This window comes from Somniosus microcephalus, chromosome 17 (genome assembly GCF_052327205.1).
Source record: "Somniosus microcephalus isolate GS21.2 chromosome 17, FLI_Smic_1.0, whole genome shotgun sequence".
In the NCBI taxonomy this organism is placed as follows: domain Eukaryota; kingdom Metazoa; phylum Chordata; class Chondrichthyes; order Squaliformes; family Somniosidae; genus Somniosus; species Somniosus microcephalus.
Window position 1 is genome coordinate 13,259,891 of NC_141003.1, and position 25,037 is coordinate 13,284,927.

Sequence of the window (25,037 nt, forward strand, 5' to 3'; positions counted from 1 at the left end):
ATAATTAGCGCCAGGCGATAAACTTTGCACCCGGCCGATAATTGCGCCCCAAACGGGGCGATACTGAATTTTCCCCCCTATGACTATCAATAATGCAGATTTATTAGAATTTGCTTTGTTTCAGCACAAGTACACCAAAAATTTATCCTTACCTGTGCCTGAATTGTACCAATGGCAGTATAAATGGGGACATAAGGCTAGAAAAGACTTTCTGGATTGCTCAGGGTGTAAACTTTTGCAGAAGTAACAGCTTGCGAGAGACCATAAGTGGTTCCCCGCAGATCCAAAGCCTAGAATGAGAAACTGAAATTTTAAGTTCCGTTAAGGTGCCTAAAGTCTAAGAACATACATCAGGATGGAAGCCAAGTACAAACACAAATCATTTACTCATTCCTTCAAAGTGCAAAACAAAATGAAATGTATTTTGATGGTTTCCATGTTCCAAATATTTTTAAATTATTGCTTTGTCTCTTTAAGCACTAATTTTCCATGCATTTTAATGAAAGAGCAGGTGTCGAAATGTCCATGTTTCTGCTAATTTTATAATGTAATTGATTGTCATGAAGGAAGTATTTGCCTTCTGATTTTCTGCCCTTGAATGCAAAAGGACTAATCTGCTCTCTGCATATTTCCATGAATTCATCATGTGTAACATCAAAGGCCCAAAGTACACGAGCACAATGCTTTGATACTCAAAGCATTGTCATAACTGGCATAATCTGAACAACACTTCACAAATTTCTCAAGTCCTTTTCTGTTCTGAAGCTCAGTGTACACCATTTCTTACAAAGGTGGGGGGAGTCCAGAACAAGGGGTCCTATCCTTAAAATGAGAGCAAGGCTGTTCAGGGGTGATGTCAGTAAGCACTTCTTCACACAAAGGGTAGTGGAAATCTGGAACCCTCTCCCCAAAATGTTGTTGAGGCTGGGGGTCAATTAAAATTTTCAAAACTGAGATTGATAGATTTTTGTTGGGCAAGGGTATTAAGGGTTACGGAACCCAGGAGGGTAAATGGAGTTAAGATACAGATCAGCCAGGATCTAATTGAATGGCAAACAAGCTCAAAGGGCTGAGTGGGCTACTCCCATTACTATGGCACCCTCTACCCCTGAAAAGAACTTTCTATAGCGCCTTTCACAATCTCCGGATGCCCCAAAGTGCTTCACAGACATTGAAGTAATTGAAAGTGTAGTCACTGTTGTAATGTAGGGAAACATGGCAGTCAATTTGCGCATAGCAACGTCCCACAGGCAGCAATGAGATTAATGCCAGATAATCTCTTGTAGTGATGTTGGGCTGGGGGATAAAGATTAACCAGAACACTGGGAGATCTGGCGTGCTCTTCTTCAAATAATGGCTTGGCATCTTTGACATCCACCTGAGATAGCAGATGGGGCCTCGGTCTGATCAAAATAACAGCATATCGTTGTATTGTCTAAATGGTGATAAACTAGGAACTGTGGAGGAGCAAAGCGCTCACTCAATGCTACACTGAAGTGTCAGCCTAGATTATCTGTTCCAAGTCTGGAACATAGGAACATAAGGAACAGGAGGAGGCCATTCAGCCCCTCGAGCCTGCTCTGCCTTTCAATTAGATCACGGCTGATCTGCATTTCAATTCCTATTTCCTGTTTTGGCTCCATATCCCTTGATATACTTACCTAACAAAAACCTATCTATCTCAGTCTTGAAAACGCCAGCTGACCCCCAGAATCAACAGCCTATTGCGAGAGAGAGTTCCAAATTTCTCCTACCCTTTGTGTGGGAAAGTTCTTCCTGATTTCACTCCTGAATGGTCTAGTTCTAATGTTACATTATATACCCTTGTTCTTGATTCCCCCACCAGAGGAAATAGTTTCTCCCTATCTACCCAATCAAATCCTTTTAACGTTTTAAACACCTCTCCAAGGCCAATCTATCCTTCCTGAGGTTTTCTGTACAAATTCTCTCTACAACTGAGCATAACTTCCTCCCGTTTGTATTCCGGCCCCTTGAGATAAAGGCCAACATTCCTTTAGCCTTTTTGATGTGTTTTGTACCTGTTTACTGGCATTTAATGGTTTGTGTACTTGGATTCCCGAATCTCTTTGCTCCTCTACAGTTCCTAGTTTATCACCATTTAGAAAATACTCCGATTTAACTTTCTTGAGCCCAGAGTGGATGATCTCACATTTGTCCACATTGAACTCGATTTACCATAGTTTTGCTCAGTCACTTAATCTGTCTACAGCTCTTTGCAACTTTCTTCTCCCATCTGCACTATTTATTGTCCCTGCTAACTCGGTGACATCTGCACACTTGGATATACAACTCACTATTCCTCGATCCAAGTCATTAATACATGTGGTGAAAAGTTGAGGTCCCAAAACAGATCCCTGGGGAATGCCACTTGTCACATCCCGCCAATCAGAGTACCTGCCCTTTATCCCACCCTCTGTCTCCTACCTCCCAAACAATTTCCAACCCAAGTCAAAAGTCTACTTCCAATTCCATGCCCATGCACTCCCATTTTTGCTAATATTCTCTTGTCTAGAACTTTATCAAATGCCTTCTGGATGTCCATCTAAATAACATACATAGTCGCTCCCTTATCTATCGCATTAATGGCCTCTTCAAAAAGTTCAACTAGATTAGTCAGACATGACTTGCCCTTAACAAAGCCATACTGGATCTCTCTGATCAGCTCATACTTGTTCAAGTGCTCAGTCAGAGTGCTGAGCGGGACTTGACCCCATGACCTTCTGACTGAGAGGTGAGAGTGCTACCAACTGAGCCAAGGCTGACACTTATACTAGAAAGTTCAGTGTATCTGATACAGCAAACACTGATAGAGGAACGTAGATTCTTTGCAGCGAAATGTAGACGGGCTGCACCACACCACATTGTGCTCATATCATCCGACGAGTTGAGGCACCAAATGTGGGGTCAGACTTGGGATGGCACTGAATAAATCCAGACAGTTGGAAGAAAGCTTTAATTATTGCTCCAGCCCTGCCAACTTGGTCGAATAGTCGCTGTGACATGCTGAAGAGATTCTGGCTTCCCAAACCCTGTTGAATATTTCTTAACCCTTTTTACAACAGTAAGTCCCAATTTAAAAATTAGAGACACATATATTATTACTATTTAAACCTTCTCCTAGATTATCTCGTAGATAATGCCACGGTATTGCTAATTCAGCATGTAGATTCCAGATATCCTCTGCATGGAAATTAAGGCCAATGGGAATTAAAGCAAAATACTGTTGCAGTAATTGTTTCATTAAACAAGATTATTTTGGTTTATGCCACACACACAGGCTTTTGAAAATACAGCGTAATTTATTTGAAATAGCACGACTGGACTAGGATTTCCCAGAGTCAAAGATAATAGGCCATCTGTATGCCAACCAGTTAATTGGGCATTCAGGTCTGAGAGGCACTCCAGTTTGTCTGCCACTGATCGAGAGCGAGTTCAGCCAATTTGCGGCTGAGACATGGAGACGGAATAATAATACCATGGCAGAATGTTCGTTCCTGAGAATGAACAGATTTGCAATTATATAGTGCCTTTCACAGCTTCAGGTGTCCCAAAGCGCTTCCAGCTATTTTTGAAGTGTCGTTGCTGTTGTAATGTAGGAAAAGCGGCAGTCAGTTTGTGCACAGCAAGCTCCCACAAACAGCAATGAGATGAATGAACAGTTCGGTTGTTTTTGGTGCTGTTAGCCCGGACACTGAGAGAACTCACTGCTCTTCTTTGAAAAAAATGCAACGGGATCTTTTGTGTGCACCCGGACAGACAGACTTGGTTTAATAAAAACAGAAAATGCTGGAAATACTCAGCAGGTCAGTCAGCATCTGTGGAGAGAGAAACAGAGTTAACTTTTCAGGTCGATGACCTGAAATGTTAACTCTGTTTCTCTCTCCACAGATGCTGACTGACCTGCTGAGTATTTCCAGCATTTTCTGTTTTTATTTCAGATTTCCAGCATCCGCAGTATTTTGCTTTTGTATTAGACTTGGATTGGACCGAGGACAGTGCAGCACTCCCTCAGGATTGCACTCAAATCTCAGCCAAGATTATGTGCACAAGTCCTGGAGCGAGACTTGAACCCACAATTGTCTGAATCGCAGGCGAGAGTGTTGGCAAACAAGCCAAGCAAAAGAAACTAATGGTGTTGTCTCAACCAACTACAACCACACTTCAAAGCAGTCACACTTATCAGCATTATTTATGTAAATAATCACAGTAAGCTCCCACTCGCCAGCTGAAAATGGGAAGGCCGGCGAAAAAGGCAAACATTGGGCTAATTCTTCCTGGAAAAATAACTGCGAGTTCACAACGCACACTGTTATTAATGCACAAATCGGCCAGCAAGCTCAGAGGAGTAAGAGATATGCCGTGAGTTGTAAATCTCTATAACTTGCAAATCTCCATTTGCGCTGCTCCGCCATTTGCCTTGCACAAAAGGCTTGATGTCAACCTCCCCGTTATTTTTAAGAACTTGCTGGATTTGCACATTAATTGTCCATTAAACTCGCCACAGCAAGTTAGGGCTCCTACTTAACAGCCTTTTAGCATTGTGAATATTGTTAATCCAATGCCAATCAACCTCACCGGCCCAGAAAGGGAACAATTTAAACCGTTGAGTCTCATTCCTGCATGTAGTAAATTCTTTATTGAGGTTTTCCGTTACATTTCTTTCTTGTTACTTTTCTTTTCTGTCTCTTCTTTCTTTCTCTTGTAATCCAATCCTTCTTTCCCTTTCTTTAAACCTCTTTCTGTACCTGATTTGACTCTAATCCACCCTCCTTCTCCATCCGTTCCTCTGTTTCTCTCTCAATCCTTAAACTCATTGGTAAAGGAGACACATTGTTGGTCCCGTTTTTTGATAAGGTCCCACATGCCCAGTTGCCCTTGCACCGCCGTTATCAGCTCGCACATCCAGCAAGTTATGGTGCAATTTATATTCGAGCTGAAGGACGCAGGAAAAAGATGGCCCACTCCAGCTAGATTTGGCCCAGTATATATGAAAAATATCATACTGTACCTGTTGACGCTGAACCAATGGGAAATCTCTGTTTTAGTCATGTGTTTGCAGTTTAATCTATAAAAAATGTTGCAGGTAAAAGTTACTAAATGATATCACAATGGGACATGTGTTGCTCAGATGTATGTCACGTGCTGTGATTGGTTAAGTGGTTATTGCATCACAAAAATCCACAGATTTCAAAATAAAGGGTCACAATTTTAGTCATCAGATAAGCACAAGGGAGAAATAAAGAAATAAATAAGAAGTAAAGGAAGAACTTGCATTTATACAGCACCTTTCACAACCTCAGGACATTCCAAAGTGCTTTACAGCCAATGAAGTACTTTTTGAAGTGTAGTCATTGCTGTAATGTAGGAAACGCGGCAGCCAATTTGCGCACAGCAAGCTACCACAAACAGCAATGTGATAATGGCCAGATCATCTGTTTTAGTGATGTTGGTTGAGGGATAAATGTTGGCCAGGAGACTGGGGAGAACTCCCCCTGCTCTTCTTCAAATAGTGCCATGGGACTTTTTATGTCCATCTGAGAGGGCAGACGGGGCCTCAGTTTAGCGTCTTATCTGAAATACGGCACCTCCGACAGTGCAGCGCTCCCTCTGTACTTATATCTGTATATATCAGTACCTTATGTTTCACCCCCATCAATGAAATTCAGTAATTCATTTAGTGGTAACACAGTCAAATTCAAATTACAGATAGTTTTGATTTCAGAGGCAGGTGAACAATATGGGGAAAAAGTGAGGTGTAGGCGTCGACCTTGGCTCAGTTGGGAGCACGCCCGCCTCTGAGTTAGATGGTTGGGAGGGTGGAGGTTCAAGCCCCACTCTAAGAGACTTGAGCACGTAATCTAGGCCGATAGTTCAGTGTAGTACGGAGGGAGTTCTACACGGTCGGAGATGCCGTATTTTGGATTAGTCCTGACCCCGTCTACTCTCTCATGTGGATTTAGAAGATCCCACGGCACTATTTGAAAAAGAGCAAGGGCGTTCTCCCAGAGTCCTGGTCAACATTTATCCCTCAACTAAAACCAGATTATATGCTCATTAATCTCATTGCTGTTCACAGGACCTGCTGCATTCCCTATACAGGAAACTTTCGTTTAACCGGAGGTTAAATGTCCGGAAAGCTCTATCTACCGGCAAAATTCAGGAGCCGTTTCCTATAAGTTTTTTTACTTCTCGTTGCTTTTTTTTCCCCAGTCAGGCTCTGCAAGGTCTAGCTGAAGCTGTTGCTTAGCTACAGAGACGCTTTTAAGCTGCGGCCGACTGTTTTGAGGCTGTTGCTAAGCAACAGGGTTTGTTGATTCACACGGAGCTCAAAAGCTCCGTATGTTTTAACATTAGCGCTGGTTTCTACGGCAGTTTTGATGGTGCGGCACCAGCTCGGTCCCGTCAGTGCCGGATACCAGAAAGTTTCCTGTATTACAACAGTGATTACACTACAAAATACTTCATTGGCTGTAAAGCGCATTGCGATGTGCTGAGGGTGTGAAAGATGCTATATAAATGCAAGTTCCTTCTTAAAATTCAGACTAAGTCTCTTTGGGCAGCTATACGCTGGTAAATGCATATGCACTAACCAGTCCGCCGTGAATGCTGCATATTCTGAGACATGGCAACTTAACGTAGTACTAATGGTTTATTAAGACATCAAATTAGCAGCCCACCATTGACTTGGGAAGATGGGGAAGATCCTATTCAAGTCAGTAGAGACGATTCCCAGATTAACTTTTGCTACCCTCTTCAAATGTCTTGGCTGAAGCGTTTTGCCACCCTACCCTCAGTTCCAGATCATTACTTTAGCATATTACAATACTGGAAAGATCACCAAAAGCAGTGTAAATCCGGTTTCTATAAACTTCTAATGATAGTGATGGTTCATCGCTGGAACAGACTGTTGGAGTTCTTTATTATTATAGCTGTGGCAGAGGGCTGTTCATTTAACTGGATTCCCTCTGAATAGCAAAGTTATGAAACACACCTTGGATAGATTGTAAAACACTCGCCATACTGATCGAGACACCAGACTTGCTCGAAATCGGCAAGTTGTTTGACCATGGGTGCCTGGCACACTTGACTCCTGTCATTTCTAGATTGTGTAGTGGTTTCAGACTGTTACCATGATCCTTGAAAAGCCAGCCTTGCTTTCAATTATCATGTCCAAACTGACTAAGGATAAGGACACCACAGGGAGTTGACAATATGATGTCAAGCGCATCAGGTGTGGTGTCTTCATACGAAAGGGCGACGAGGTTGGTGCCCACACAGCAGAGTGCACAGCATGCGCTTGGAGCCTGCACACTGAATGTGCACAAAGCTCCTTATAGCCGAAAATTTCATTTAACTGAGGGGGGCCTCCCACTAATGAAACCAGGAGGTAGGTACAGGGCCTGTTTAAAGCGAGCACTGCCGGGAAGGCCTCCATTTAAATAAATGTGACCTGACCGCATGTTATTATTCAGAATGTACAGCACAGCTTCAGTTAATTGGATTGGCCCTCAATAGCTGGCTTGGTGTTAAACAGTCACTGCTGTCCATCATAACGAGTTATACACTGCCCATTACAGCATTCATTGGTAAAGGGAATAAAGAACGACAAAAGACACAGAGAATAAAAACGTAAAACATTTGCATTTTCAGAAATGACAAAAATTACAGAGGTGAGTTGTTAAATGGCAGCCAAAAAGCAAGGCTGTTAACAAAAAAACTTAATTTGTTGCCTAGGTAACCCCAACTACAGACTGCCCTAAATACGCAAAAGTCCTTAAGCCATTGTCCAGGTAACTTTAATTAGAGATACAGATGAGACTAATAATAAGTCTATCTTTGCAGCTGATAACTGAATTGTCCCTAGACTATATTTAGTTATAATTTTCACTACAGCTTGTAATGGAAACAATCGATGTTGTACTGCAGCAAAGCGAAGGTTTTTGTCAATGTGCAGTCTGTTACACTCATCACTGTTTCAGCAGCCCCGGTTTTTCCTTACATTATTATAGCAGTGACCACACTTTAAAAGTACTTTGTTGGCTGTGAAGCTTTGGGACATCCTCTCTCCCTCCCTCTCTCCCTCCAGCTCTTTCTCCCTCCCTTCTTCCCTCCTTTCCTCCCTCCCTCTCTCCCTCCAGCTCTTTCTCCCTCCCTTCTTCCCTCCCTCCTCCCTTCCTCCCTCCCTCTCTCCCTCCAGCTCTTTCTCCCTCCCTTCTTCCCTCCCTCCCTCACTTCCTTCCTCCCTCCCTCTCTCCCTCCAGCTCTATCTCCCTCCCTTCTTCCCTCCCTCTCTCCCTTCAGCACTTTCTCCCTCCTTTCTTCCCTCCCTTCCTCCCTCCCTTCCTCCCTCCCTCCAGCTTTCTCCCTCCCTTCTTCCCTACCTCCCTCCCTCTCCCTCCAGCTCTTTCTCCCTCCCTTCTTCCCTCCCTCCCTTCTTCCCTCCCTTCCTTCTTCCCTCCCTTCCTTTCTCCCTCCCTTCCTTCCTCCCTCCCTCTCTCCCTCCAGCTCTTTTATCCCTTCCTTCCTCCCTCTCTCTCTCCCTCCAGCTCTTTCTCCCTCCCTTCTTCCCTCCCTCCCTTGCTTCCTTCCTCCCTCCCTCTCTCCCGCCAGCTCTTTCTCCCTCCCTTCTTCCCTCCCTCTCTCCCTCCGGCTCTTTCTCCCTCCCTTCTTCCCTCCCTTCCTCCCTTCCTTCCTCTCTCCCTCCAGCTCTTTCTCCTTCCCTTCTTTCCTCCCTCCCTCCCTTCCTTCCTCACTCTCTCCCTCCAGCTCTTTCTCCCTCCCTTCTTCCCTCCCTTACTCCCTCTCTCCCTCCAGCTCTTTCTCCCTCCCTCCCTCCCTCCCTTCCTTTCTTACCGCTTCAGAATATATAGCCTGCAAGAGCAGTAAAATATTGTTTTACTTTTTATTCTTTTCCAATCTTTTGACTTTTTTTTAACCTTTTTATTCCCTTTACCAAATAATTCAGTAAGCGGTTGTGTATGATCCATTTTGCTAACTCTTTTGAATAATAATAATAATAACCCTCGCCAAGAAACTTAAGGATAATTTACTGCTGTACTAAACCCAAACTACCATTAATCCTGCCTAAAGAAGTCTTGATGTCTGGACTGCGATATGACGAGGAGTCAGTAACAAAATGAACAGTCCCTACATGTTTTGCTGCACAGTTATGTTTTTCTTATTATGATGTCATCTGTACAACTACAAATATCTATCAATTATCTGGCAGAACAAAGTAACTGGCCAATCAGATTATTCTGTTTATAAATCACAAGAGATTGCATAGTGTTTAAGGAGTTATAGCTTCCATTGTACAGAATTTCTTTTTTATAAAGGAAGTCTTGCATTTCTATGGCGCCTTTCACGACCACTTGACGTCTCAAAGTGCTTTACAGCCAATGAAGTACTTTTGAAGTGGAGTCACTGTTGTAATGTGGGAAACACGGCAGCCAATTTGCGCACAGCAAGCTCCCACAAACAGCAATGTGATAATGACCAGATCATCAGTTTTTTGTTATGTTGGATGAGGGGAAGATATTGGCCAGGACACCGTTTCACGAGCACGCAGGGTGGAAGGTCTCTGTTTCACCCATGAGCAGAATTTTGGGAGCTGGGTCAAAGGCTGGTGAGGTGCAGGAAACTCCATTGCGAAAGTTTAAGGAATTTGTAATCTTTATGTGCAATGTTGTTCATGATGGGGGAATTAGATCAACAGAATCATTTCAACTAAACTTCACATAGGTGTCAGCCTTGGCTCAGTTGTACCAGAGACTTGAGCACATAATCGAGGCTGACACTTCAGTGGAGTACTGAGGGAGTGCTGCACTGTCGGAGGTACCGTCTTTTGGATGAAAAGTTAAACCAAGTCCCCGTCTGCCCTGCCAGGTGGGCGTAAAAGATCCCACGGCACTATTTTGAAGAAGAGCCGGGGAGTTATCCCCGGTGTCCTGGCCAATATTTATCCCTCAATCAACATCACTACAACAGATTATCTGGTCATTTGTTTCATCACTGTTTGTGGGATCTTGCTGTGTGCAAATTGGCTACCGAGTCTTTTACATTACAGCAGTGACTACACTTCACAAGTAATTCATCGAAAGAAAACTAATATAAAATCACTGACTACACAAACGTGACCTACATGTACAATTTAGCATGTATAAAATTCATACTATATGAGGGTGGGGTGAGGGATTGGATGGACAGTCTGTTTTTCAGCCTTCTGAAACTCTCTGGGGTTGAAACTGATCTTCGACAGATAGCGCAGAATGGTCGATAGTGAATCATCTGCCTGTTTTGCATGCCGGCAATTTTTCTTTTCCATTTAAGTCAATTTGATTCGCTATTGCCCATTTTGTGTGACCAGCCAAGGCCAATTCCATCCCCTCTGTCCTTATGATTGAGCCAACATGGAGGCTAGGTCCCGTGTAAGAAGTGAGCTTCTGCTTTCAACTCCTTATTATGGAGAAAAAGTTTTTATTATTTTATGTAAAGGAAGAAAGAACTCCCAATTTCTAGCATCTTTCACAATCTCAGGACGTCCCAAAGCGCTTTACAGTCAATCAAGTAGTTATGTGAAGTGTAGTCACTGTTGTTATGTCGGAAACGCGGCAACATGTTGCGCTCAGCAAGCTCCCACAATCTGCAATGTGACGATGACCAGATAATCTGTTTTAGTGATGTTGGTTGAGCGATAAATTTTGACCAGGACACCAGGGAAAACGTCCCTGCCTTTCTTCGAAATATTGCCATGGGATCTTTTACATCCACCTGAGAGAGTAGACAGGGCCTTGGTTTAACGTCTCATCCAAAAGTCGGCACCTCCGACAGTGCTGCACTCCCTCAGTTACTGCACTGGAATATCAAGGACAATAGTGAAGTATAAGACTCGCTGCTTCACATTGCGTACTGTTTGTTTACCTGTTTTATTTAAATAATTTGTCTATTAGATTAGAGTCTGAGGGGGGAAAATTGGGTGAGTAGCGCCTAAAGAGGCAGTCAGTGGCTGCGCCTCCCGCGATATTCAGCAGGGGCGCTAATGGTGGTGTTAGCCATTTGCACTGCGCCGCCACCGATGACGTCATTGGTGTGCACAGCACCCCATTCGCGCCCTGTTCGCGATATTTGGTAGCGAACGCCGCAGTTGTGCCGTTCGCTACCCGCGCCCGGTTCACGGGGCCTTGCTGTGCCGGCAGTGGCGCAAGTTAAGGTGGAGGTGCGGGGCGGCCGCCTGCCAGCACCTCTGTCCCCGGCCTCCTGACCCCCCCCCCCACCCCCCGCGGCATTGCCGGCTGTTTCCCGAGAGCCCGGCACTTCTCCTTGGTGCCGGCCTCGTTTGCCGGCACTCGCGATCGGGGCTCGCGCTGTTGCAGGCACCTCCCCCTTAACAGTGGGAGGAAGGCCTGCAGTACCGCAGCGTGCCATGCCGCAACGTGTGGCGCTGCGGCACGTTGCGCTGCGATATTCAGTTTCAGCGCCCTAAGAGGGACGCAGAGCGCCTTGAGCCTCGCCCCGTCTCCCTCTAGGGGCAATGAAACTGAATATCTGACGATCGCTACAGCCTTGAACGCTGTGCTAAATCCTGCGCTCAGGCGACTTTGGCGCCCCAACCCAATTTCTAGGCCTGAGTCTTGGTCTGATAGAGATCTGCATTTCGATGCGAGGGGAATCATATGATACATCCCAGTATACAGAAGACGGGCTCTCTGTTGTTTTCGCTGGGTCTCGCTGTTATGCACCTAGATTTTGGGTGGGCAAAAGTGCACTTCGGATCACGGGGCAGTGGTCAGAGGCACTCAACCGAAGAAACTATCAAATGTAAAAACCCCAATATATAAAAATCTTAAATTATGATTTGGTAGCCAATTCTGATCTAGTAAAATCCACCTCTCCCATTTATTGGACATTGTTATTTAGCTCTTATTTGATACTTTAATAATATAATAGTCTGATTCTGGGTATAGTTCCCTGTTTTACCAATGATAGTAAATATTAAGGGTTGTTCTCCTTGGAGCAGAGAAGGCTAAGAGATTTGATAGAGGTGTTTAAAATCATGAATGCTTTAGATAAAGTAAATAAAGAGAAACTGTTTCCAATGGTTGAAGGGTTGTGTTGTGTATGTAATATGTGTGCTACTTTGAACCTATGGACAGGACTGCACTACTTGTAGGGCGTAGTGATACACAGTACCACTCCTGGCCATAGGGGTATAAATAGTACTGTGGGTACTGATCTCCCCTCAGTTCCCGCCTGTGGGCATGAAGTAAAGACCTACGTATAGTCCCTACCTCCAACCAGTAAAGACCTGTTTTATTGTTACTGATTAAGTCTGAGTATTAATTACTTGAACAACTCACAGATTTAACACTGGCGACGAGTCTGATTCGGACCCTGCGGCAGTCACTCCACGGCAGCTTCGTCCACAGCCAGGACGTTGCAGAGAGGTTTCCACCCTCTCCACCCCACTGGAAGACATCCTGACCTCGGAGCCTCCATCGGCGACCGTCAGCTTCTTCTCCAGCTTGGTGGTGGGTAAGCCGTTGTCTGAGCCTGGCAGCGACGCGACAGGCAGTCGACCGCGTTGGCCGCACGAACGGGGCTGGGGGAGCTGGAGGAATAGGGCGCGAGAGCCGCTTCGAGCGGGAGGCGTTTCAACAGAGCGATCGCATCTCCTGATAAGAGCCGAGAGCCGCTTTGCGATCCAGCGATCGCATCCGCTGATAAGGGCCGCACTCGGGCGATCGCGGCGAAGATAAGGGCCGCACTCGGGGGCTGAAGGGAGACGGTGTTGGGGGACGGGTGAAGACCGCCAAGCGCGGGAAAACCGCCATTTTGTGGGCGGAGGACGACGGCAAGAGCGGGAAGCCGCCATCTTGGATAGCAGTAAAAAAAAAAAAAAATCTGAGAAATTGCAAATCTACAATGCCTAAACACGGGAATATTAGCACCTTTGATAGTGACCTCGAAGATTGGGCCATATATGTTGAAAGAGTAAAAAATTATTGTAAGGCCAATAAAATTCGTGACCAAGATAAAGCTCTAACATTATTAAATTTAATGGGTGCAAAGACATACGGGCAATTGAAACACCTGTTATCACCAGATGAACCGGCGGATAAGACGTTCGATGAGATTGTTACTGTCCTGAAAGATCATCTAAACCCCACGCCGCTGATGCTAGCGGAACGATTTAAATTTTACGACAGAAGGCAGCTACAGCATGAAAGCAATGCTGATTATTTGCTGGAATTGCGTAAATTAGCGAAATATTGCCAGTTTGGAACGGGACTGACAGAGGCACTTCGAGACAAATTTGTGTGTGGTTTATTTAAACAGGATACACAAAAGCGACTGCTCGAGGAGAATGAGCTGACGCTTGAGAAGGCGGTCACTATGGCAGCAGCACACGAAGCCGCAGCGAGAGGCACGGCAGTAATGCAGCTACGGTCACCGGAGCTCAGTGCACACAAATTGGGTGTGAGTTCTGGCAAATGTTATCGTTGTGGAAAGACAACGCATGATCAGAACCAGTGTTGGTTTAAAAACCAAGAATGTAGAACTTGTGGTAGGCTTGGACATATAGCTAGAGTATGCAGGTCAGGGAAGAAGACCAGCAACAAGAAGTCACCGCAAGGAAAATACGCAACGGTACACAAGGTGACCGAACAGGAGTCCGATTCAGACGCTAGCAGTAATGAACTGGCTAGCTTAAGCTGTAATGAACTGGCTAGCTTAAGAGTACTCAACGCTGGTAAGGGTGCAGACCTCCAGACAATTTGGGTCACTCTTCAGATAGAAGGAGTCCAAGTAAAACTGGAATTGGACACTGGATCGGCATTGACGGTCATAAATAAGAAAGATTACGGAAAGTTATTCCAACATATTCCCCTACAGGATACGGGGATTATATTGGAAACATACACGGGGCAAAGAGTGTACCCCATCGGGAAAATAGAGGTTGCAGTGGTCCACAAGGGCGAAGACAGTCAAATAATGGACTTATATGTGATATCTGAAGGAGGTCCTCCACTACTAGGACGGGAGTGGATTAGGAAAATGAATATGGACTGGCATTTCCTACAAACAATAACGAGTGAGAACTCGGTGAAGATAGTCGGCCCAGACTCTGGAACGGATGATGGTAAGCCCAACTCAGGTGCAAAAGACAAAGTTTCAGCACAGAATTCCACTGAGCAACAACAACATAGTTTAACTGTGGATTCTGAGTCTGGCAAGTCTACTGATGTGCCCATTTCTGAGGGACACCGGGCTCGAACTCAACTCCATTTCAAACTACAACAGCAATTAGAACAAATGCTTCGCCGTTGTGAGCAAGAGTTGAATGCAACGAAAGAGTTCTTTGATATAGAGTTGGAGAATCTGGAAAGACAACAGAAGCAGCTGATGGAGAAAATGGAACAGGAGCACATAAAACGTCTGATGTCAGAGGAGTTAACGGTCAGCCAACTCCTGCATATGCTGAAGGACAGGACTCTGAAATGGGAAAAACTTGAACACGAACTTCAATATTCAAACGAAAGGGGTTCGGAGCTCTCAAAGGTTATTGGAAGAGCTGAGGTGGCAACACAGACTGAGATGACTGCAACAGAGCAGCCCTTGGATGCCAAAAGTACGCTGACTCACGTCAACGTAGAACAACAGACCGCTGAAACAGCTGCTCCGGTAGAGGGATTGCATAGTCCGATCAATCAATCTCCAAAGGAAGTTGAAGTATTAAAATCACAAATGAGGTCACTAGTAAACGACTTGCTGAAAGCCCAGAAAAAGCTGGATGCAGAGGTACACATGAAGAAGTCTCTTCAGGAAAGATGTCTGGATTTGGAACAAGAGCTGGCTAACATCCAGCTGGGTATGGAGGAAATAGACGACCCTCTCACTGGTCTAGCTCAGGACGACACCGAATATTACTATGACCTGGTGGACGACACCGAATATTACGATGTCCTGTCCTGCCCAGCTTGTAACTTCGACTCCCAAAGTGCAGAAATCATGGAGGAGCACCAAAAGTCTACGGAACATCGGGAGAAGCTGGCTCTACGACGGAAACAGGAGGAAGAGAAGGAGGAACTGCGCATGCAGCTGGCAGCTGTGGCAGCTGACAATGGAGCCCAGAGAGTCTCCAAGAAGCAGAAAAGGAAAAGTAAAAACAGAAGATGACCCATCTGAACCATTATCACCTCTACCAGATCACACACGTGGTCCCTCCGAACGGAGCCAATTCAGTTCGGAAGTTCAAACTGTTAAATCCATGGAAGGACTATTGAATGAGTCACTCCAGCAACGTAAACCGACTCCACCACAGAGATTGAATCTGTGAACTGTTTTCCGCAGAGACTGAATCTGTGATCTGTTTTGACATGAAGTTATCTATGTATCTATGTTATTCTGTTATGTAAACCTGAAGTTATATATGTATATATGTTATTACGTTATGTTAAATGGGGAGATGACTGTAAAGCTAGGAAGGGAGGAATGTTGTGTATGTAATATGTGTGCTACTTTGAACCTATGGACAGGACTGCACTACTTGTTGGGCGTAGTGATACGCAGTACCACTCCTGGCCATAGGGGTATAAATAGTACTGTGGGTACTGATCTCCCCTCAGTTCCCGCCTGTGGGCATGAAGTAAAGACCTACGTATAGTCCCTACCTCCAACCAGTAAAGACCTGTTTTATTGTTACTGATTAAGTCTGAGTATTAATTACTTGAACAACTCACAGATTTAACAGGTTGAGGGCACAGATTTAAGGTGATTGGCAAAAGAACTAGAGGCAACATGAGGGAAGAACTTTTTTACACAACGAGTGGTTAGGATTTGGAATGCACTGCCTGATAGGGCGGTGGATACAGATTCAATAGTGGCCTTCAAAAGGGAATTGGATAAATACTTGGAGAAAAAATTGCAGGGATCTGGGGAAAGAGCAGGGGAGGGGGATTAACTGGATTGCTCTTCGAAAGAGCTGGCGCAGATTTGATGGGCCGAATGGCCTCCTCCTGTGCCGTACTATTATATGATTCTATACCGGAGCTGGTTAAACACAGTCAGACATTATGTTTACACAGGAAAATAAACTTAGTAGAAGCTCGCATAAACTATCTTTAGCACTTTTCAGGCTGGACAGAAAGTGGCCAGAAAAATACATCATTTAAATAAAGAAATTGGTTTTATTGACATAGTATAAATATTTACTATCAACCAAGTATTAACCTTCATTGAATGTACTTTATAATTTGCCTTGTCTACGTCAAAAGAGGATTCATTAGTCAGCAGTGTGTACAAAAACCTAAGTATCAATAGTTACGGCAACTTTGGTAAAGTTGTTGTTGCTTAACTGAGGCCTTCTTTAAGCAGAACTTTCACTCTGTGTATATCATGCTGGTACGTGTGTGATATGTTTGTATGTGCATATATCATATACTTGGAGGTCTTGTCAAACTTGTCAGACTGCTTGTCCGACATCCAGTTCTGGATGAGCAGAAATTTTCTCCAATTAAATATTGGGAAAACCGAAGCCATTGTTTGTGGTCCCCGTCACAAATTTCATTCCCTAGCCACTGACTCCATCCCTCTCCCTAACATCTGTCTGAGGCTGAACCACACTGTTCACAACCTTGGGGTCATATTTGAGCTTCTGACCACATATCTGCAGCATAACTAAGACCGCCTATTTCCACCTCTGTAACATCGTCCGTCTCCACCCTTGCCTCAGCTCATCTGCTGTTGAAACCCTCATCCATGCCTTTGTTACCTCTGGACTTGACTATTCCAACGCACTCCTGGCTGGCCTCCCACATTCTACCCTACATAAACTTGGTGTCATCCAAAACTCGGCTGCCCGTGTCCTAACTTGCACCAAGTCCCATTCAACCATCACCCCTGTGCTCACTGAGCTACATTGGCACCCGGTTAAGCAACGCCTTGATTTCAAAATTCTCATCCTTGTTTTCAAATCCCTCCGTGGCCTCACCCCTCCCTATCTCTGTAATCTTCTTCAGCCCCACAACCCCCCCAGATATCTGTGCTCCTCTTGAGCATCCCTGATTATAATCGCTCAACCATTGGCGGCCATGCCTTCTGTTGCCTAGGCCCTAAGCTCTGGAATTCCCTGCCTAAACCTCTTCGCCTCTCTACTTCTCTTCCCTATTTTAAGACGCTCATTAAAACCTACCTCTTTGACCAAGCTTTTGGTCTCTGCCCTAATTTCTCCTATGTGGTTTGGTGTCAAATTTTTTGTCGTGTAATACTCCTGTGAAGCGCCTTGGGACGTTTTACTACATTAAAGGCGCTATATAAATACAAGTTGTTGTTTATGTATGTGTGATATGTTTGTGTTCCTGTCTATGTATATTATGTTTGCACATTTGTGTGTTCCTGTGTGTACATCATGTGTTCCTGTCTGTGTGTTTATGTATGTTTATGTTCCTGTTTTTATGTACATCATGTGTTTATGTATGTTCCTGTCTGTGTGTGTTGTGTGTTCCTGCGTATTTTGTGTTTCTGTGTTCCTGTCTATGTTGTGTGTTCATGTGTTCCTGTCTGTGTGTGAACATCATGTGTTTCTGTACGTTTGTGTCCCTGTCTGTGCTGCAGTGAGGAACATTCCTCTGCCTGGTGACATCACAATGCGCTCAGAATGCAATGACATCATGGCGCTCAGCAGTAGCGGGAATCTCGGAGTCGGGGTACACCCGCTGCAACAAAGTGGCCATCAACTGGTCCAGGCAGCATGCGGTCGAGGGGGTCGTTCGGCCCGACTGCCTGCCTCTCTTCCGCGGCCATGTTCGCGCCCGAGTGGCCCTGGAGATGGAGCACATGGTATCCACCGGCACGCTCGAGGCCTTCCGTGACCGGTGGGCACCGCGGGGACTGGAGTGCATCATCACCCCCGGCAACCAAATTTAAATTTAATGTGAAAAGTTTCATTTAATGATTTAAGTTTAGTTACAGTCTATTTGTTTATAGTTTGCTCAAAAAAAAAGTAGACTCGCTGCAAACTCCGCCCCGGGGACTCGCTGCAAACTCCGCACCGGGGACCCGCTGCAAACTCCGCCCCGGGGACTCGCTGCAAACTCCGCCCCGGGGGTCTCGCTGCAAGCTCCGCCCCGGGGACTCGCTGCAAGCTCCGCCCCGGGGACTCGGTGCAAGCTCCGCCCCGGGGACGCGCTGCAAGCTCCGCCCCGGGGACTCGCTGCAAGCTCCGCCCCGGGGACTCGCTGCAAGCTCCGCCCCGGGGACTCGCTGCAAGCTCCGCCCCGGGGACTCGCTGCAAGCTCCGCCCCGGGGATTCGCTGCAAACCCCGCCCCGGGGACTCGCTGCAAACCCCGCCCCGGGGACCCGCTGCAAACCCCGCCCCGGGAACCCGCTGCAAACCCCGCCCCGGGGGTCTCGCAGCAAACTCCGCCCCGGGGACCCGCTGCAAACCCCGCCCCGGGGACCCGCTGCAAACTCCGCCCCGGGGGTCTCGCAGCAAACTCCGCCCCGGGGACCCGCTGCAAACTCCGCCCCGGGGGTCTCGCAGCAAACTCCGCCCCGGGGACCCGCTGCAAACCCCGCCCCGGGGACCCGCTGCAAACCCCGCCCCGGGGGTCTCGCAGCAAACTCCGCCCCGGGGGTCTCGCAGCAAACTCCGCCCCGGGGACCCGCTGCAAACTCCGCCCCGGGGACTCGCTGCAAACTCCGCCCTGGGGGACTCGCTGCAAACTCCCCCCCGGGGACTCGCTACAAACTCCGCCCTGGGGGACTCGCTGCCGGGCGGTGCATGTCCCCTTTAAGGGATCCCGGCATGCTCGCAGGGGGCGGGCGGCCGGCCGGCTCAGCGCTGGCGGGGCTGCAGAGTGAGAGCCCGCAGTTCGTTACAGCCTGGAGCCGAGCGAGGGAGCGGGATCGCATCGTCCCCCAGTGCAAGTGAGCCGGGGCTCGGGGCTCGGGGCTGTGCATTGCACCGCACCCCCGGGGTGGAGAGGAGGCTGCAGGGAGAGGGGCCGATCCCCAGCCCCCGGGGGCCACTCGCTCCTCGGCAGGACTCCGGTGAGTTGGATGCAAGTTGCTGAACCTCTGCACGGTCTGAACCCTGCGCCACCCGCTCAACCCTGCAGTGTAACAGGTGCCGGGAGACCTTTCCACCGGGGCTGGGCATTCCCAATCCCAATCCCAATCCCTGCCCAGACAGGCAGGCAGAGCCGAGCGATCCCGGGCTCCTGATTGACAGGTAGGGACCAGCTATTGCACACTGCAGGACTTGTTGCTATTCCTGGAGCTGGGGTAGTTTTAGGATTAACTAACTCCGCTGTTAGGACAGCATTTAGTGATTTTTTTAAAAAATCATTCGTGGTCACAGAATGGATTTTTATTTGCTTACAAACTTGCATTTCTCTAGCGCCTCCCACAGCCAATGCAGCAGCACTGTGGCAATTTATGCACAGCAAGATTCCACAAACGGCAAAGCAGCTCGGCTATATATATGTGTCCTCTGAGAAGTCAGTTATTAGAACGAAGAAGTAAAGCAGTTCTGCACTGGCCCATCCCCTGCAGCCCAGGAAAGACCGTGTCCCTTTAAGAACAACTACTTGTATTTATATAGCGCCTTTTAAATTAGCAAAGCGTCCCAAGAAGCGTAATCAGAGGAAGATTGACACCGAGTTAACGAAGGAGACATTAGGACAGGTGACAGCTAGGGTTTAAGGAGCGCCTTAAAGGAGCAGAGAGAGGTGGAGGGTCGGAGAGCTTTAGGAAGACTCCGGAGAGGGGCTGTTTGCTCCTTTAGACTTTGCTGCAATGATGTATCCAGATTCAAGCCCTGGTTAGGTCTAATTTTTTTTGTGTGTTTTTACATAAATGTCAACATTCAGGACTGAACAGGACGTTTCCTTTTTCATCCCTCCCCAAACACAGCTTTACTGCCACACAGCTGAAGATGTGCCTGTTGGATGTTACGGGAGTGGGTCTTTTCAGAGTGATGTGGGTGGGGAGGGATGTTATTTCTCTGGTGGGATGTTTGTGTTATTTTATGTTTTCTTAAAGTGTGGCAAGCAGGGGATGGTGGGAGTACTTCAGATTGATTGGGTTTTGTCTCCTTTTATCCCCTCCTCCCACCCCTTTGGGTATTTGCCTTTAATGCTTTGTGAGTTGTATATTTGAGAGGTGACCTGATCGAGGCCTTTAAAATTATGAAGGGGTTTGATAGGGTAGGCGTAAAGATGTTTCCACTTTTGAAGGAGTCCAAAACTAGGGGCCATAAATATAAGATAGTCACTAATAAATCCAATAAGGAAATCAGGAAAAACGTCATTACTCGGAGAGTGGTTAGAATGTGGAACTCGCTACCACACGTGGTTGAGACGAATAACATTGATACATTTAAGGGGAAGCTAGATAAGTACATGAGGGAGAAAGGAATAGAAGACTATGTTGATAGGGTGAGATGAAGTAGGGTGGGAGGAGGCTCGTGTGGAGCATGAACTAGATGGGCCGAATGGCCTGTTTCTGTGTTGTAAATTCTATGTAATTTATTATTCATGGCAAAAAAGTTTTGCATTACCTCGTCAACAATGAAAACATTGTGAAATTCAAGACCAAATCTGCACTTTGGTCCAGATGGTATTGAGTGCTAGGAAGTTGGAAGATCTGGGTATGAACGGGTTAACTCTGCACTGACTAAACTTCACGTACACAAGACTTTTCCCATTTGATGACTCCTCTCAACTCGGTTAGTTTCTCATGGGACAGAAGGGGGAAAGAAACAAGTGGAAAAAGGCATTCGCAGAGTGGTGGGCGGGGGAAGCTGGTCTTTCTTTACAGGGTTAGCCCTACTGGTCACACTCTGTCCTCTCCGAGCCTGACATCATTGATTGATGACCCGCTGAAACAGCCACGCTCAACAATAACAAAGTGTGATGCTGCAGGAAGACCAGCTATCGCTTGGTTGTTCGTGGGCTGTCGGTGGCTCCGCACCCTTTCCGAGGCACTAAGTAATACCGACTGAATCTTGGTAGGGCGGCACTAAAAATAGCACTGGAATGAGCAATTAGTCTGTATGAAGTCGTGGGTCATCGAATTAATCACAGACACGTCTTCCAGCAGATCTGTAATCTGTCTCAAAAAAGTAAATTTAAAACTGCGACAGCAAAATAAACTTAAAAATTTGGGTTAACGTTCCAATACTTAAAGAAAGAACTTGGATTAATGGCCTCCTTCTGTGCTGTAAATTTCTATGATTCTATCTTCTTCTTCGGCAGTCCCTCGGGACTGAGGATAACTTGCTTCCACACTAAAAATGAGTTCTCAGGTGACTGATGAGTCCAATGCGGGACCTACAGTCTCTGTCACTGTTGGGGTTGTCCACGAGGGTCCTGATGTTCCGGGTCTCGAACTTCATTTTAAAGGGTGGAAGATGCCTGTGCGTGAATTCTTTTAACGTGGGGTGCCGGTGCACACCAGCTACCACACGGGCTTGACAGAGCAAGGTCTTGGTCCAATGGCAAGGGGACCCAAGACGATTGGAGACCAGGCTCTGCTACATCGGCCTAGCGCACACAAACATACTCCTACTGTCCGCCTCCCTCCTTCCCGCAGGTCCTCTCTGCCTGGGTTTCATCGGCTCTAACCCTGTAGTAACAAAGGCATTAAACCATACAGCACCTTTCACGACCTCCCAAAGCACTTTACAGCCAATGAAGTACATTTTTGAGGTGGAGTCACTGTTGCAATGTAGGAAACTCTGCAGCCAATTTGCGCACAGCAAGCTCCCACAAACAGCAATGTGATAATGACCAGATAATCTGTTTTAGTGATGTTGGTTGAGGGATAAACATTGTCTAGGACTCCTCTGCTCTTTGAATAGTACCATGGGCAATGTTCCCTCCAATTGTTTTTTGGGTGCATGGCCCCTTTAACGGGCTGCGCGGCCCATTCAGACTTCCGCGCATGCACAGTTTTTTGCACTGTGAGGCCAGCAAGCAGCCTGCGTGGGACCTCGAGATCATCGCGCAGCTTAACAGGAACATTGGCCCTGGGATCTTTTACGTCCAGCTGAGAGGGCAGACGGGGCCTCGGTTTGACGTCTCGTCCGAAAGTCGGCACCTCCGACAGTGCAGCACTCCCTCAGCACTGCCCTGAAGTGTCAGCCTGGATTACGTGTTCAAGTCTCTGGAGTGGGACTTGAACCCATAGCCTTTTGACTCGGAGGCGAGAGAGTGAACACCGAGCCAAGGCTGACACCTGGAATTGTATGAGTACTAGTTTAACATTTGTTTTTTTTGTTGCCAGCAGTGTGTTTATTAAAATATGTTCTGGATTACAAAGGCTAACGTGGGCGAACACAGGACAAATTACATTAATTTCACAAGAATAACACACACCCACTCTGTCCGTGGCTGTGATCTGATTCTTTGTCACAGACACCGGAGGGTTTGACGATAAAGCCGTGTTTCTGTTTCGTGTTGTTGAGTTTTTCCCCTTTTGTCACCATTTCAGTCTTTTGTAGAGTTTCGTGTTGCGGTTGCCTTTAACACATGTTCCTCAGCTGTTATGCCCTCCCGCCCCCCCCCCCCCCCCCCTGCCGCCATGGCACAAACTTCAAAGTTAGCAAATAAACGGCGTGGTGGCAGGAAAACAAAGGATACATTTTCACTTGCGTCGAGTCCTTACAGATGTTTTTGTTGCATGCTGGCAAAAACTCTGCAAGCTAATGAGCAGCATTTTTTGAACATTTCCTATTCCCAAGACTACCTGGGAAAGTAACCAGGTCACAGCTAGGATTTATTTCATCTTGGTTTTCCCTCTAGTGAGGTTGAAAATGGCCGCGAATTATGAATTTAACGTGTGTTCAAAAGAATAAGCCGCACCTGACCGAAGGTGCGTGGAATTAACGGCAAATTGACGAGCTGGGACCGGAGACGGCCTTGGTTAATCAAAAGCAGAAAGCTGGCAAGACCGCATTTATTGCCCATTCCTCGAGGTGGCGAGCCTTCTTGAAGCAATTGCAGTACATCTGAGTGGCGTTCTAGGCACCGGGTACTTCAAAAGCCTTTAATAGTAAACCGCATAGACATGTGTAGGCCAGACTGGAGTAGGCACTGCAGATTCCCTTCCCTGAAGGACATTAGCTGGGTTAGAAAACCAGTTGGGTTTTTGCAGCAATCTGTCAGCTTTCATGCTCACGTATTATGGCGCCAGTCCACAAATTACTTCAATTTCACAACTTTCCCCGGTGGGGTTTGACGCCTTGAGATCCTGTCCAGTGTCAAACCACTACACTGTTGCCCATGGTGCATAGTCCAGCCAGGGTCTGTTCTGGGTTCCTTCCCATTCATAAACCTTGCTAGAAATACTCTCCGTATTACCAAATTCAATGATGACTCCATGTTGTGGGATGAGGTGACCAGTTGCAAGGGAGATTGATAACATTCAAAGTGATTGAGATACATTATGTCTGTTCGGCTGACGTGGTGGATGGATCATTAACTTGACTGAAAATAAGGCGATGCATATTGGCACGCAGAACATGTAGAAAATGGATAGCTATCTATTGGCAGAGATAGAAAAGAGAAAAATATGTGGCTGTGAATTAATCATTTGCTGAAATTTCCCAGTCCATACAAGATTGTTGTCAATAAGAACAAAGTATCACTGTGCATCCGAGGAATATTTGACTATATGTTAAACAAGTGATTTCGACCCTTGATAATCCATCATTGGGACCACATTTACACACCTGTTGGAATGCTCTACAACATACCGTTTATGCTCTGGAATTCTCTTCATTGCATTGCGTCAGTCTATGTAATGTGTGCTGCTTAGCAGACTGTAGAATTGGACCTACCCAGGCCACGTAATCAAAATAATTTTACCTGCGCAAGGTAGATGTATAAGATCCCACGGCACTATTTCGAAGAAGATCCGGGGAGTTCTCCCCAGTGTCCTGGCCAGTATTTATCCCTCAACCAACATCACTAAAAACCAGATGATTGGGTCATTATTCCATTGCTGTTTGTGGGACCTTGCTGTGTGCAAATTGGTTGTCACGTTTCCTACATTACAACAGTGACTACACTTCAAAAGTACTTCATTGGCTGTAAAGCGCTTTGGGACACCCTGAGGTCATGAGAAGTGTTGTATAAATTCAAGTCTTTCATTCTTCTCTTTGTTTTCGAATACACTTTTTTTTCTCCAAACAACAAGGTTTTGGTATTAATACCAGGGACGACTTATCGACAACATTTGCACTGAATGTTGGCCTAGAATTTGTGCTCAAGTCTCTGGAGTGGGTCTTGAATCCATAACCTTCTGACTCGGAGGCAAGAGTGTCAGCACTGAGCCTAGACTAACACCATGATGTGTCACTATACTACATTATGGTATGTACCATGGGTTGATGGCTTGCAACATGAAATGGGTCAGGGACTGAACTAACTACATGTCTGGGACAGGCAAGTTTGTATTGGGCAAAGCACCGATTTATGGTCTGTTCCTGGTCCTCATTCCATTTCAGACCCTCCATCCAAAAAAAAAAAGTACCGGAAACTTTTTTTTATCCGGCACGGACGGGACCGACGTGGTGCCGGTTCATCAAAAATTCCGGATAACCGAAAGCTATAGTAAAAGATACGGAGCTGAGAGCTCCGTATAAAGCAACAAACCCTGTCGCTTCAGAACAATGGCCACAAGTTGCAAGCGTCTCTGTAGCTTAGCAACAGCTGCAGCCACACCCTTGCACAGTAACAAATGGAGGAAGGCAAGTAATAAAAGTTACCTGAACCTACTCCTGAATTTTGCCGGTTAACCGAGATTTCCGGTTATTTAGGTGCTGGTAAATCGAAAGTTTCCTGTAGTGTGAATGCTCGTTTGATAGGACTATGAAAAACAAGTGTGTTTTGACATTTCTGCTGTATTCTGGGACAAATAATAACTGGTGCACTTTTCAGTTTCCACTGCAATGTGGAGTGTCAAAAATAGGTAGATATTAACACAGCTGGTATTTACTCAGCAGCTATCA

General features: G+C 46.3%; 1 protein-coding gene across 7 annotated transcripts in view; it reads left to right on the forward strand.

The window, feature by feature from the left end:
* rassf8b (Ras association domain family member 8b) overlaps positions 1–25,037 on the forward strand; it is a 183,090-nt gene that overhangs the window by 79,600 nt on the left and 78,453 nt on the right. For 3 of the 7 annotated variants that reach the window (XM_086009935.1, XM_086009933.1, XM_086009940.1), the window contains exon 1: positions 18,826–19,072. The exons of 1 other annotated variant lie outside the window; for it this stretch is intronic. The gene's annotated coding sequence lies outside the window, so the exon portion shown is untranslated. Of the gene's footprint in view, positions 1–18,824; positions 19,073–19,115; positions 19,254–25,037 lie in introns of those variants that run through there. 3 more of the 7 variants (XM_086009939.1, XM_086009936.1, XM_086009934.1) reach the window with 2 other exon arrangements.